The 12447-nt window shown below is 42.8% G+C and overlaps 3 non-coding genes across 3 annotated transcripts; all 3 read left to right on the top strand.

Annotated features, from left to right (window-relative positions):
- Nucleotides 1-40: 40 nt before the first annotated feature.
- Nucleotides 41-122, top strand: trnas-gcu (transfer RNA serine (anticodon GCU)). Its single transcript has one exon. It is a non-coding gene; the product is annotated as a tRNA-Ser (tRNA).
- Nucleotides 123-213: 91 nt separating this feature from the next.
- Nucleotides 214-300, top strand: trnay-gua (transfer RNA tyrosine (anticodon GUA)). The gene is given in 2 exon segments: nt 214-250; nt 265-300. It is a non-coding gene; the product is annotated as a tRNA-Tyr (tRNA).
- A 2383-nt stretch (nt 301-2683) lies between these two features.
- On the top strand, nt 2684-2765 carry trnas-gcu (transfer RNA serine (anticodon GCU)). Its single transcript has one exon. It is a non-coding gene; the product is annotated as a tRNA-Ser (tRNA).
- Nucleotides 2766-12447: the final 9682 nt, after the last annotated feature.

Raw genomic sequence — 12447 nt, 5'->3', positions numbered from 1 at the left:
CGTCCAGTGAGAGAGTAACTTTTATTAAAACAAACTAACAGACGAGGTGGCCGAGTGGTTAAGGCGATGGACTGCTAATCCATTGTGCTCAGCACACGTGGGTTCGAATCCCATCCTCGTCGAAAGACATTTTTAATGAAGTACAAGGTGTGTGTTGAGTCAAATCTTCCCCTTTGCTAGAGTCTGATTTGGCAACAGTACATTATCGCCTGACCTTCGATAGCTCAGTTGGTAGAGCGGAGAACTGTAGAATTCCAAACTGAAATCCTTAGGTCGCTGGTTCAAATCCGGCTCGAAGGAGATGCCTCTTTTTTTCTTTTTTTTGTGGTGCAAAAATAGAAAACTGTAAACCGCTGGTTCAGGCGATGGACTGCAAATCAATTGTGCTCTGTACATGTAGGTTTGAATCCCGTCCTCATCGGTAGACAGTTTTTCTAAAGTAAGAGGTTTGTGTAAACACAGCATATAAAGTATAACTAATTGTGCCTTACCATTTCCTGTGCTCCAGCAAAAAGACCTTTAGAATGTACACAAGGACAGAGGTACGTAGGCCACCGCTGAAGCTTTATCAAATTCTACAAGAGGACAGATAACAGTTTGCTCATTATTTTTGTGCTTTTGCTTCTGTCAGTTTCAGCACTCAAGCTGATGTAAGCAATTCTTTCTCAGAGTAAACAGCATTCTCTGAACACACATGAAAAAGGCTAAACATGAAGGATGAAGAGTTCAAATGGTATATGTAAATAATATTTGCTAAGTCTCAAAGAGAAATGTCTAGACATTGTCCATGAGAAGCAGGATAAAAGTTTGGCACAGATAAACACTGAAAAGATCCATCTATAAACCGCCTTACCACCCACCTCCAACACCTTCACATAGCCATCCCCCACCGTTTTAACAAGACCCTGCTCCCCCGCAACACCCTCATCACCGTCACCCCCCAAGGACATTTGGACTTTCACTTTTGATCACTCACCTCATCCCCCACCCCACCTTGGATTCTGAAAGACTAAAACGAAAATGTGCTAATATTGTTGAATATTATTTCTCAAATTATGTCCCAGTCCGCCCCCCCATGTGTCCTATACAACCCCGCACCCTCCCTACTTGCCCCAGTGTCGCCTGTCTTGTGATGTACATGTACACATTTATTTATTATTTCTTGTATGTTCCCCATTTTCCACCATGTGTGTTTCCATCCCCCCCCCCCCCCCCCCCCCCCCCACTTGCCCCAATGTACTTTGTACTGAGATTTTATGAGATGATATTTTTGATAATAAAAGTAAAAAAAAAAAAAAAAAAGGTGTTGGAGGTGGGTGGTAAGGCGGTTCGTGAACAGGGTCCAGTGGGGGGCGGTGCGCTGATCGTACAGGTGGAGGTTTCTGATGAAGAAGATGGTGTACCGGGCTATGGACATGATGAGTCTGACGAGGGGGAGGTTGGTTCTGGATGGGTGATCAGGTGGACGGTCGGGCGGGCGGTGATGGTGGCGATGTTCTGGAGGACGTGGGTCTGTCCAACTACATTTGTATTTCGTTGAAAGACAGTTTTAGTAAAGTACAAGGTGTGCGTAAACACAGCATATAAAGTATAACTAGCACCTAAGGTAATGGCTAACGACATGTCCTGGTTTGTGTTGTTTCCTTGCCCATCACCTCTCAATTCCACAGCTTAAGGGTCAAAGAGAAATGCCCAGATATTGTCCATGAGAAGCAGCAGAAAAGTTTGGCACAGAAAGTAAAACACTCACTGAAAAGGTTCATCTACAAATGTCCATTTAGATAAACAGCAAAAATTGTTGATGAGGATCACTATAGTCCCATGTGATTTCCTTAAATATAAGTAAATTAAGTCTCAGGAAGTTAGCACCTAGCTAATGGCTAACAACAGTTCCTGGTCTGTGTTGTTTCCTTGCCCACAGTCTCTCAACTCCACAGCAGCAGTTCTTTTTTTGAAGATAGCACGAGGAGTACCCAGTAAACATCCAACATTACTGTAACCGCAGCCACATACGGGTGAAACAGAGGTACTTAAAGTGAATAGTTTTGTGCCATTTGTGGATCTCCTGTGGTCATCATAGGAGATCTCAGATGAAGCCTTTAGACCAACTGAGAAATTCAAATGGAGGGGGATTAGCTCAAATGGTAGAGTGCTCACTTAGCATGCGAGAGGTAGTGGGATCAATGCCCGCATCCTCCAGTTGTGTTTTAGACTGCGAGGCTCCCTTCAAGGTCTGCACTGTGGTGAGAATATTGGAGGATATGCGGATTTCCCATGTGTAAATCCACTGTACTGTCGAACTCTGTCTGTAGCCATGTCCCAATTCTCCAAAATGGCCTTAGAATCACCTTTGGAAGTGTGTGTCAAAGGGCAGTTACGTAATTTCCGGCACGACAAGGGCTGTCCCATTTCAACGCACCCTACTTAAAAGACAGAATACAACATTGATATTTGGCAGTCCTCAGATTTCCTTTTAAACCCATTAAGGCACATATTGAGTCAAATCTTACCCTTTACCAGAGTCCAACTTGGTAGTTGGTAGAGTGGAGTGTTGTAGAGGACCAAACATTTTTCATTATGGGGCAAATAAAGAGAACCTTAAACGCAGCGAAAAAAATGATTCCTCTTCGCGTATCTGACATCCAGTGAGAGAGGAGCTTCTATTAAAACCATCTATATCACAGACGAGGTGGCCGAGTGGTTAAGGCGATGGACTGCTAATCCATTGTGCTCTGCATGCGTGGGTTCGAATCCCATCCTCGTCGGAAGACAGTTTTAATGAAGTACAAGTTGGAAATACAGCATAGAAAGTGTATCTAGCACTGAAGCTAATGAATATCGACACATCCTCTTTTGTGTTGTTTCTTTGCCCAGAGCCTCTCAATTCCACAACCTCTAAACCTATAGACACATATTGAGTGTATCTTCATCGTGTCCACCTCCTTTTTCAACATATCTTCCTCCATCTTCATCTTGTCCATCTTCATCTTCAGCGTGTCCACCTCCATCTGTATCTTTCCACCGTCATCATGTCCATCTCCATCTTCACCGTGTCCTTCTCCATCTTCATCGTGTCCACCTCCATCTGTATCTGTCCATCTTCATCATGTCCACCTCCATCTTCGTCATGTCCACCTCCATCTGTATCTTTCTATCTTCATCGTGTCCACCTCCATCTTCAGCGTGTCCACCTCCATCTGTATCTGTCCATCTTCATTGTGTCCACCTCCATCTTCATCATGTCCACCTCCATCTTTATCATGTCCACCTCCATCTTCATCATGTCCACCTCCATCTTCACCGTGTCCACCTCCATCTTCAGCGTGTCCCCCTCCATTTGTATCTGTCCATCTTCATTGTGTCCACCTCCATCTTCGTCATGTCCACCTCCATCTTTATTTGTCCATCTTCATTGTGTCCACCTCCATCTTCATCATGTCCACCTCCATCTTCACCGTGTCCACCTCCATCCTCAGTGTGTCCCCCTCCATCTGTATCTTTCCATCTTCATAATGTCCACCTCCATCTTCAGCGTGTCCCCCTCCACTTGTATCTGTCCATCTACATCATGTCCACCTCCGTCTTCAGCATGTCCACCTCCATCTTCACCGTGTCCACCTCCATCTTCAGCGTGTCCCCCTCCATTTGTATCTGTCCATCTTCATCGTGTCCACCTCCATCTTTGTCATGTCCACCTCCATCTTTATTTGTCCATCTTCATTGTGTCCACCTCCATCTTCATCATGTCCACCTCCATCTTCAACATGTCCACCTCCATCTTCATCATGTCCACCTCCATCTTCACCGTGTCCACCTCCATCCTCAGCGTGTCCCCCTCCATCTGTATCTTTCCATCTTCATAATGTCCACCTCCATCTTCAGCGTGTCCCCCTCCACTTGTATCTGTCCATCTACATCATGTCCACCTCCATCTTCATCATGTCCACCTCCATCTTCATCATGTCCACCTCCATCTTCAACGTGTGCAGGCAGAGGTACGTAGGCCACGACTGAAGCTTTCACTTACACAGGGTCACAATATCACTTGTGACAATTTTTTTACCAGCTATGACCTTGGACAAGAGCTTCTTAGGAGGAAACTTACCATGGTGGGCACAGTAAAGAAAAATAAACCTGAGCTGCCTGCTGAAATCTCGCAGGTGAAGGGCAGGGCTCCACTTTCCTCAAAGTTTTGCTTTACAGACACCACCGCTGTTGTCTCATATTGTCCAAAGAAGAACCGGAGTGTGGTACTTATATCTACTCTGCACAGAGATGCAGCCGTGTCATCAGGAAGTGACAGAAAGCCCATAATTATCCTTGACTATAACAAAAACAAAGGCGGAGTGGACAACCTCAACAAGCTGACTGCCACCTACACTTGCCAGCGAATGACCAGAAGATGGCCAATGGCTGTGTTCTACAACATGGTTGATGTGTCTGCATATAATGCATTTGTGTTGTGGACCCACATCAACCAAGGTTGGAACTCAACCAAAAAATACAAGCGGAGAATTTTTCTTGAGGAGCTGGGAAATTCCCTTGTCAAGGTGCACATTGAGCGAAGACAGTGGGTGCCCCAAGATCCAGAGGCTGCAGCCTTGGTCAGACAGCTGCAGCGCTCTTCTAGCACTCCGTCCACGCCACAAAGACCATGCACACCAGCATCCTCCTCAGCCAGCCCTGCCTCAATACCAGCCACAACCCCACTCAGGCCACCTGACTCTAAAAGGAAGAGGTGTCAGGTCTGCCCAAGCAGTAAGGACAGAAAGACAAGTACATTGTGCTTCACCTGCAATAAATATCTCTGCAAGGAGCACACTAAAAGTGTCACATTTTGCCACACATGCATCTGAACACACACAAATACACAAGTTCTTGCATACACAAACTAGAAACTGATTTCAATTGGTTTGATTTGCTTGATTGTTTTGTTGATTATTTGACCTTGCAAATCTATATTTTTTTCTATGACATGTTCTGATTTTGATTTTGTGTTTAAAGTTTTATTGTTAAAAAAAAAAAACAAAAAAAAAAAACTTTTTTGCCTCCTTCTCAATATAAATATGTATGGGTCAAAATCGACCCGTAACACCATAGATGTTACTACAGTTAAGAACATCAAAATGAAAAAATAAATAAAACAAATTTATTTCAGAGATGTGTCTAATTCCCCTCAGCAACAGCCAAGTAACACACACAAAAAAAAAAACAACAAAAAAAATAATTATATTATTCTCTTGAGCTTCATTTTACCATTTTCTTTGTATTGAAATAGAGGGGCATACTGACAAAAAAAAGAGCTGAGTCTCCCACCAAAGACATTAAAACTAACATTTTCATGGAAAAGGAAGCCTAACAAGGTAATCAAGAGATAAGAAACAAATTTGATTATAGATGATTGCTTTTAGTGTATTTTACAGCTGATTTAGGACACGGGTCAAAACTGACCCGTTAACATAAAAGATGGTAATAGAAAGCTAACACGAGAGGAAGGTTAGAGGTTGTGGAATTGAGAGGCAGAGCACAATGGATCAGCAGTTCATCACCTTAACCACTCGGCCACCTCGTCTGTGGTTCAGTTTTAAGGTTGTTTTAATAGATGTTACTCTCTCACTGGACGTTACGTTACACAAAAAGGAATGTTTGCCCAATGTGTTCACAGTTCTGAACTATCAAAAGTGAGAAAAAAAAAACATGTACTGTGACCAAGTCGGACTCTGGTAGTAGTTAAGATTTGACTGAATATGTGGAGATGGAGAGATACAGATAGAAGAGGACACACTGAAGGTGGAGGAGGACACACTGAAGGTGGGGGAGGACACACTGAAAGTGGAGGAGGCCACACTGAAGGTGGAGGAGGACATGCCTAAGATATAACTTTTGACTATTGGGACTTAAAACAAACGTGTTATGGATTTGAATTAGCACATAGCTAGTTAGCACATAGCTAATTAGCCTCCGTCCATCCCCTTAAACACTCAGCCACCTTGTCTGTGATTTCTCTTTAGGCCGTTTTAATAGAAACTCTCTCACTGGATGTTAAATACGTGAAGAGGAATCATCCTTTTGCTCGCTGTGTTTAAGGTTCTCTTTATTTGCCCCACAAAAAAAATACACCTGAGGATGGAGAGATACAGACAGAAGTGGACAGTGCAGTGGATTTACACATGGGAAATCCACATATCCTCCAATCCTCTCACCACAGTACAGACCTTTAAGGGAGCCTCGCAGTCTAAAAGATAAGTGGAGGATGCGGGCATTGATCCCACTACCTCTCGCATGCGAAGCAAGCGCTCTACCATTTGAGCTAATCCCCCTTCCTTTGCGAACTGTCAGTGGGTCTAAAGCAGGGGCATCAAACTCATTTTCATTGAGGGCCACATCAGCAAAATGGCCGCCATCAGGGGCCAAATTGGACTGTGCAGCAGTGTAAATGTCACTAAATGTAACCGAATGTTATGTAAAATAAATGTAATTACTTTTTAACTTGTTTTTTTAATGGTTTCTGTGATAAACTGACATTTTTAAAAGTGTGTATCTGGTCAGGACGCACCTCCTCACAGACGTTCAGCTCTACTTCAAATACGGCCTTTTACAGCCTTTTAATTATTGGACAATTTGTTGTTTTTCTTGCAGACTAACTTTTGCATACTTAGCTCTGTGTTTGGTGTCAAACTGTCAATGTAGATTGTACCGACCCCGCCTCAAAACACAAAAAACAGATTTTTCTCCTCAAAGCACAAACTTGTATTCATCTTCACTTTTCTTCTTCCCAACTTCCTTCCATGCCAACATTTTCCTCTTCATGAACATTTTGATGATTACATTTTTCATGATTATTTGCAAATATTTCTCAGTTCCACTTGCTGGGAAAATCTCATTAGTTTATTATCAGTGCAAATATTAAAGCAGCATAGACTTATTTTAAAATGACAGTCATGCCTTTTAATTTATCTTCTCGCGGGCTCCATAAATTGACGTGGCGGACCGCATTTGGCCCCTGGGCCAGTTTGACACATGTGGTCTAAAGGCTTCATCTGAGATCTCCTATGATGACTTCAGGGGATCCACATGTGGTACAAAACTATTCACTTTAAGTACCTCTGTTTCACCCGCATGTGGCTGCGGTTACAGTAATGTTGGATGTTTAGTGGGTACTCCTCGTGCTATCTTCAAAAAAGAACTGCTGCTGTGAAGTTGAGAGACTGTGGGCAAGGAAACACCACAGACCAGGAACTGATGTTAGCCATTAGCTAGGTGCTAACTTCCTGAGACTTATTTTACTTATGTTTAAGAAAATTGCTTGGGACTATCGCGATCCTCATCAAAACACTTTTTAGCTGTTTACCACCAAGATGGAGAGATAGAGAAGGAGGTGGACATGCTGAAGTAAGTAAGTAAGTAAACTTTATTTATATAGTACCTTTCACAGATAAAATCACAAAGTGCTTTACAGAGTGCAAATAAAAATAGATAAAAATAGATAAAACAACAACAATAAATGTTCAACAGATAAACTAAGACAAAGAGTAGTAAATTAACTAAAAGCTTGTCTGAATAACAGTGTCTTCAGCTGCTTTTTAAAGGAGTCAACAGAGTCAGCCAGACGAAGAGACAAGGGCAGGACATTCCACAGTTTAGGGGCTACTGCTTGAAAGGACAGGTCTCCTCGAGTTATAAACCGGATCTTAAGGACCTTCAAAAGGTTTTGGCCCAAAGACCGGAGGGAGCGGCCAGAGGTGTAAGGAACCAGCATTTCTGAGATATATTCAGGGGCCTGTCCATTAAAAGCTCTAAAAGTCAAGACTAAAATTTTAAAATCAATTCTAAATTTGACAGGTAACCAGTGTAAAGGGGATAAAACCGGAGTGATGTGTGCCCTTCCGTTGGTTCCTGTTTAAAGCCTTGCTGCAGTGTTCTGGACCAACTGGAGACGAGTGAATTACAATAATCTAAACGAGAAGAAATAAAAGCATGAATAATCAATTCCAGATCAGATTTAGATAACATTGCCTTCAGTTTAGAGATAGATCTCAGATGGAAGAAGCAGTTTTTAACCAACTGTCTAGAATGGCTGTCCAGGGACATTGACTGGTCAAATAGAACACCAAGGTTTCTGAGGCGAGGCCTGGAAGAGGAGCCCAGAGAACCCAGGTGTTGTTTGATTAAAGGAACTTTCTTTTCAGGAGCAACAATCAGAGTTTCAGTTTTACTATAATTTAATTGAAGACAGTTGTGAGCAAGCCAGTCCTTAATAGATGAGACACAATTTAATAGCTCAGCTAACTTATGTAACTCTGAATCATTGAAGGAGCAGTACAATTGGATGTCATCAGCATACAAATGGCAAGACACATTTTTGAAGGTCCTTATAATTTTACCGAGAGGGCTGATGTACAAAAGGAACAGAATTGGGCCTAAGACTGAGCCCTGTGGGACACTATGTAACAGGGGAGTGACTTCAGACATTATATTATTCACAAACATGGCAAAAGTTCTGTTGGTCAGGTAAGAAGAAAACTATGAAAGAACAGTCCCATAAATTCCCATCTCATTTTGCAGTCGACATAACAGTATTTTGTGGTCAACTGTGTCAAAGCTGAGGACAGATCTAATAAAACCAATACACTGTACTGGCCAGAGTCTGCAGCCATCAATATATCATTAGAGACCTTTAGCAGGGCAGTCTCAGTGGAATGCATCCTGTGGAACCCAGACTGAAACTTATCAAGAATACATTGACTATTCAGAAAAGTGGTCAGCTGCCCTGCAACTACTTTCTCCACAATCTTAGCTAGAAAAGGCAATTTTGATATTGGCCTGTAATTGCCTGGCTCCGATGGATCCAAATTTGGCTTCTTTAGAATAGGACTTAAAGCTGCCTGTTTAAGAGACCTTGGTACTGACCCAGTTGACAGAGAAATATTTATCAATCTGACAATATGTGGACCGATCACATCAAACACCTTTAAAAACAGTGAGGTGGGCACAACATCAAGTGGGCAAGAAGAGGGTTTCATCTTTTTTTATTAAAGCACTAACATCCTCCAAATTCACAGGCATAAATGAAGACCAAGAGCACAATGGAGAACCAACACTGGGGGTACTACCCAGAGATGGTTTCACACTTGCCCTGATATTATCAACCTTTTTCACAAAAAAGTTTAAAAATTTGTTACAGTCTTCTGTTGTGTATATGGGCACCAGAGGAGCTGAAGGTGATACAATGTTGTGGATGGTATCAAACAAGATTTTTGGATTTTTCTTGTTCAAATTCACAAGATTAGAAAAATATTCCGATCTGGCGTGTTTAATCATTTCATTCAGTGATGAGATCAACTCTCTTAAATATAATCTGTGCACCTCAAGCTTTGTAGATTTCCACAGATGCTCTACCTGACGACATGTTCTCCTAAAAGCCATAATGTTCTCGTTCATCCAGGGGCAGGGTTTATTAGGACGAAATATTTTGTGCTTGACAGGAGCAACCTCATTTAAGATAGACAGGCAATGGTTATTAAAAGACTGGGCAAAAGAATCCACTTCATTGCAACTGTCACTGGTCAACTAGGTTCAAATAATTCAGAGAATTTCTTAAAAGCAATTTGATTTATAATTCTCCTTTGAGAAATCACTTTATGCGGATGGCTGTCTATATCAAAAGACAAATTAAAATACACACAGCTGTGGTCTGTAACATGAATATCCACAATACTGGGCGGGTCTATGTTGATGCCAAAGGAGAAAACAAGGTCCAATGTATGTCCTTTCTTATGTGTGGGACCAGACACATGCTGTTTAAAATGAAACAACTCTGTGAGTGACAGCAACTCAGAGGCTATACTGCAAGAAGGGTCATCAATGTGTATGTAAAAATCCCCAAGAATTAAAACTTTCTCAAATTTAATAACAAGATGCTTGAGCTTGAGTGCTGAAACTGACTGAAGCAAAAGCACAAAAATAATGAGGAAACTGTTATCTGTCCTCTTGTAGAATTTGTGAAAGCTTCAGCCGTGGCCTACGTACGTCTGGAGGAGGAGGACATGCTGAAGACGGAGGTGGACATGATGTAGATGGAGAGATACATATAAAGATTTCATGTAATACGAAATGCGCTTGTTGAAAGTCACACAAAGGCCATCCAGATTTTAACTGGAGACCTCATGATCTGCTGTCAAATGTTCTACCATTGAGCTATACCCCCATGATCTATGTTTGTAAACTTGACAGTGGACTGAAATGGCCAATTACATGATGATTTGGTGAGATTTTAAGAAAATTGCTTGGGACTATCACGATCCTCATCAAAACACTTTTTAGCTGTTTACCAAAATGGACCTTTTTAGGTGGAGCTTTTCAGTGAGTGTTTTACTTTCTGTGCCAAACTTTTCTGCTGCTTGATATAGAGGAGGACACGCTGTAGATGGAGGAGGACACAATGAAGTTGTAGAGATACAGATGGAGGTCGACACATTGAAAACGGAAGAGGACACACTGAAAGATGGAGGTGGACACGCTGAAGATTGAGAAATACAGATAGAGGTGGACATGCTGAAGATGGTGGTGGACATCCTGAATTTGGAGAAATACAGATGGCCGTGGACACGTTGAAAAAATAGAGAGTCAAATGGAGGTGGACTCACTGAAAATGAAGGTGGAAAAGCTGAAGTTGTAGAAATATGGATGGAGTTGGACATGCTGCAGAGTCATGGTTATGAAACTAAGACCACTGTGTGCTGTCTGCATCTAATTCAATATTGTTTTATGTTCAAATAAAAAAAACTTCCACTTGGCAGTGGACTGAAATGGCCAATTACATGATCTGTTGGTGAGATTTTTTGGAGGTCTGCATTTTCAGTGCAGACCTTGAAGGGAGCCTTGCAGTCTAAAACACAACTGGAAGATGCGGGCATTGATCCCACTACCTCTCACATGCTAAGTGAGCACTCTACCATTTGAGCTAATCCCCCTTCCTTTCAGTCAGTCAGTGGGTCTAAAGCAGGGGCGTCAAAAAAAATTTCACTGAGGGCCACATCAGCAAAATGGCCATCATCAAGGGCCAGATGTGACTGTGTGGCAGTGTAAATGTCACTAAATGTAACGGAATGTTATGTAAAATAAACGTAATTACTTTTTAACTTGTTTTTTTAACGGTTTCTGTGATAAACTGACATGGCATTTGGCCCCCGGGCCTTGAGTTTGACACATGTGGTCTAAAGGCTTCAACTGAGATCTCCGAGAATGACCACAGAGGATCCACATATGGTACAAAGCTATTCACTTTACCTCTGTTTCACCCGTATGTGGCTGCGGTTACAGTAATGTTGGATGTTTAGTGGGTACTCCTCGTGCTATCTTCAAAAAAGAACTGCTGCTGTGAAGTTGAGAGACTGTGGGCAAGGAAACACCACAGACCAGGAACTGATGTTAGCCATTAGCTAGGTGCTAACTTCCTGAGACTTAATTTACTTATATTTAAGGAAATCACATGGGACTATAGTGATCCTCATCAAAACACTTTTTGCTGTTTATCTTAATGGACATTTATAGATGAATCTTTTCAGTGAGTGTTTTACTTTCTGTGCCAAACTTTTCTGCTGCTTCTCATGGACAATGTCTGGGCATTTCTCTCTGACCCTTAGGCTGTGGAATTGAGAGGCGATGGGTAAAGAAACAACACAAACCAGGACATGTCATTAGCCATTACCTTAGGTACTAGTTATACTTTATATGTTGTATTTACACACACCTTGTACTTTACTAAAACTGTCTTTCAACGTGGAAAGATTTGAACCCACGCAAGCAGAAGACAATGGATTAACCGTCCAGTACCTTAACCTCCATCCATCCATCCATTTTCTTCCGCTTGTTCGGGGCTGGGTCGCGGGGATAGCAGTCTGAGCAGGGACTCCCAGATTTCCCCTCACCCCAGACACGTCCACCAGCTCCTCCGGTGGGACCCCAAGACGTTACCAGGCCAGCCAAGAGACATAGAGCGTGTCCTGGGTCTTCCCCGGGGCCTCCTCCCGGTGGGACATGCCCAGAACACCTCCCTAGGGAGGCGTCCAGGAGGCATCCTAAGCAGATGCCCGAGCCACCTCAACTGGTTCCTCTCGACGTGTAGGAGCAGCGGCTCTACTCCGAGCTCCTCGGTTTGCCAGAATTTCTTTGAGGTCGTCCGATAGTCCTCCTCCATGGCCTCCCCGAACTCCTCCCAACCCCGAGTTTTTGCCTCTGCAACTGCACGAGCCGCGGTATGCTTGGCCCGCCTGTACTCATCGGCTGCCTCAGGAGTCCCACGAGCCAACAAGGCTCGATAGGACTTCTTCTTCAGTTTGCCTTAATCCATCCCTTAATCCATCCCTTAATTCCTGTGTCCACCACCGGGTTCGGGGATTGCCGCCGCAACAAGCACTGCAGACCTTACAACCACGGCTATGAGCG

This window comes from Periophthalmus magnuspinnatus, chromosome 9, assembly GCF_009829125.3.
Source record: "Periophthalmus magnuspinnatus isolate fPerMag1 chromosome 9, fPerMag1.2.pri, whole genome shotgun sequence".
NCBI classification, from domain to species: Eukaryota; Metazoa; Chordata; class Actinopteri; order Gobiiformes; family Gobiidae; genus Periophthalmus; species Periophthalmus magnuspinnatus.
The sequence above is the reverse complement of the archived record's forward strand: the minus strand, read 5'-3'. Positions and strand labels throughout refer to the sequence as shown.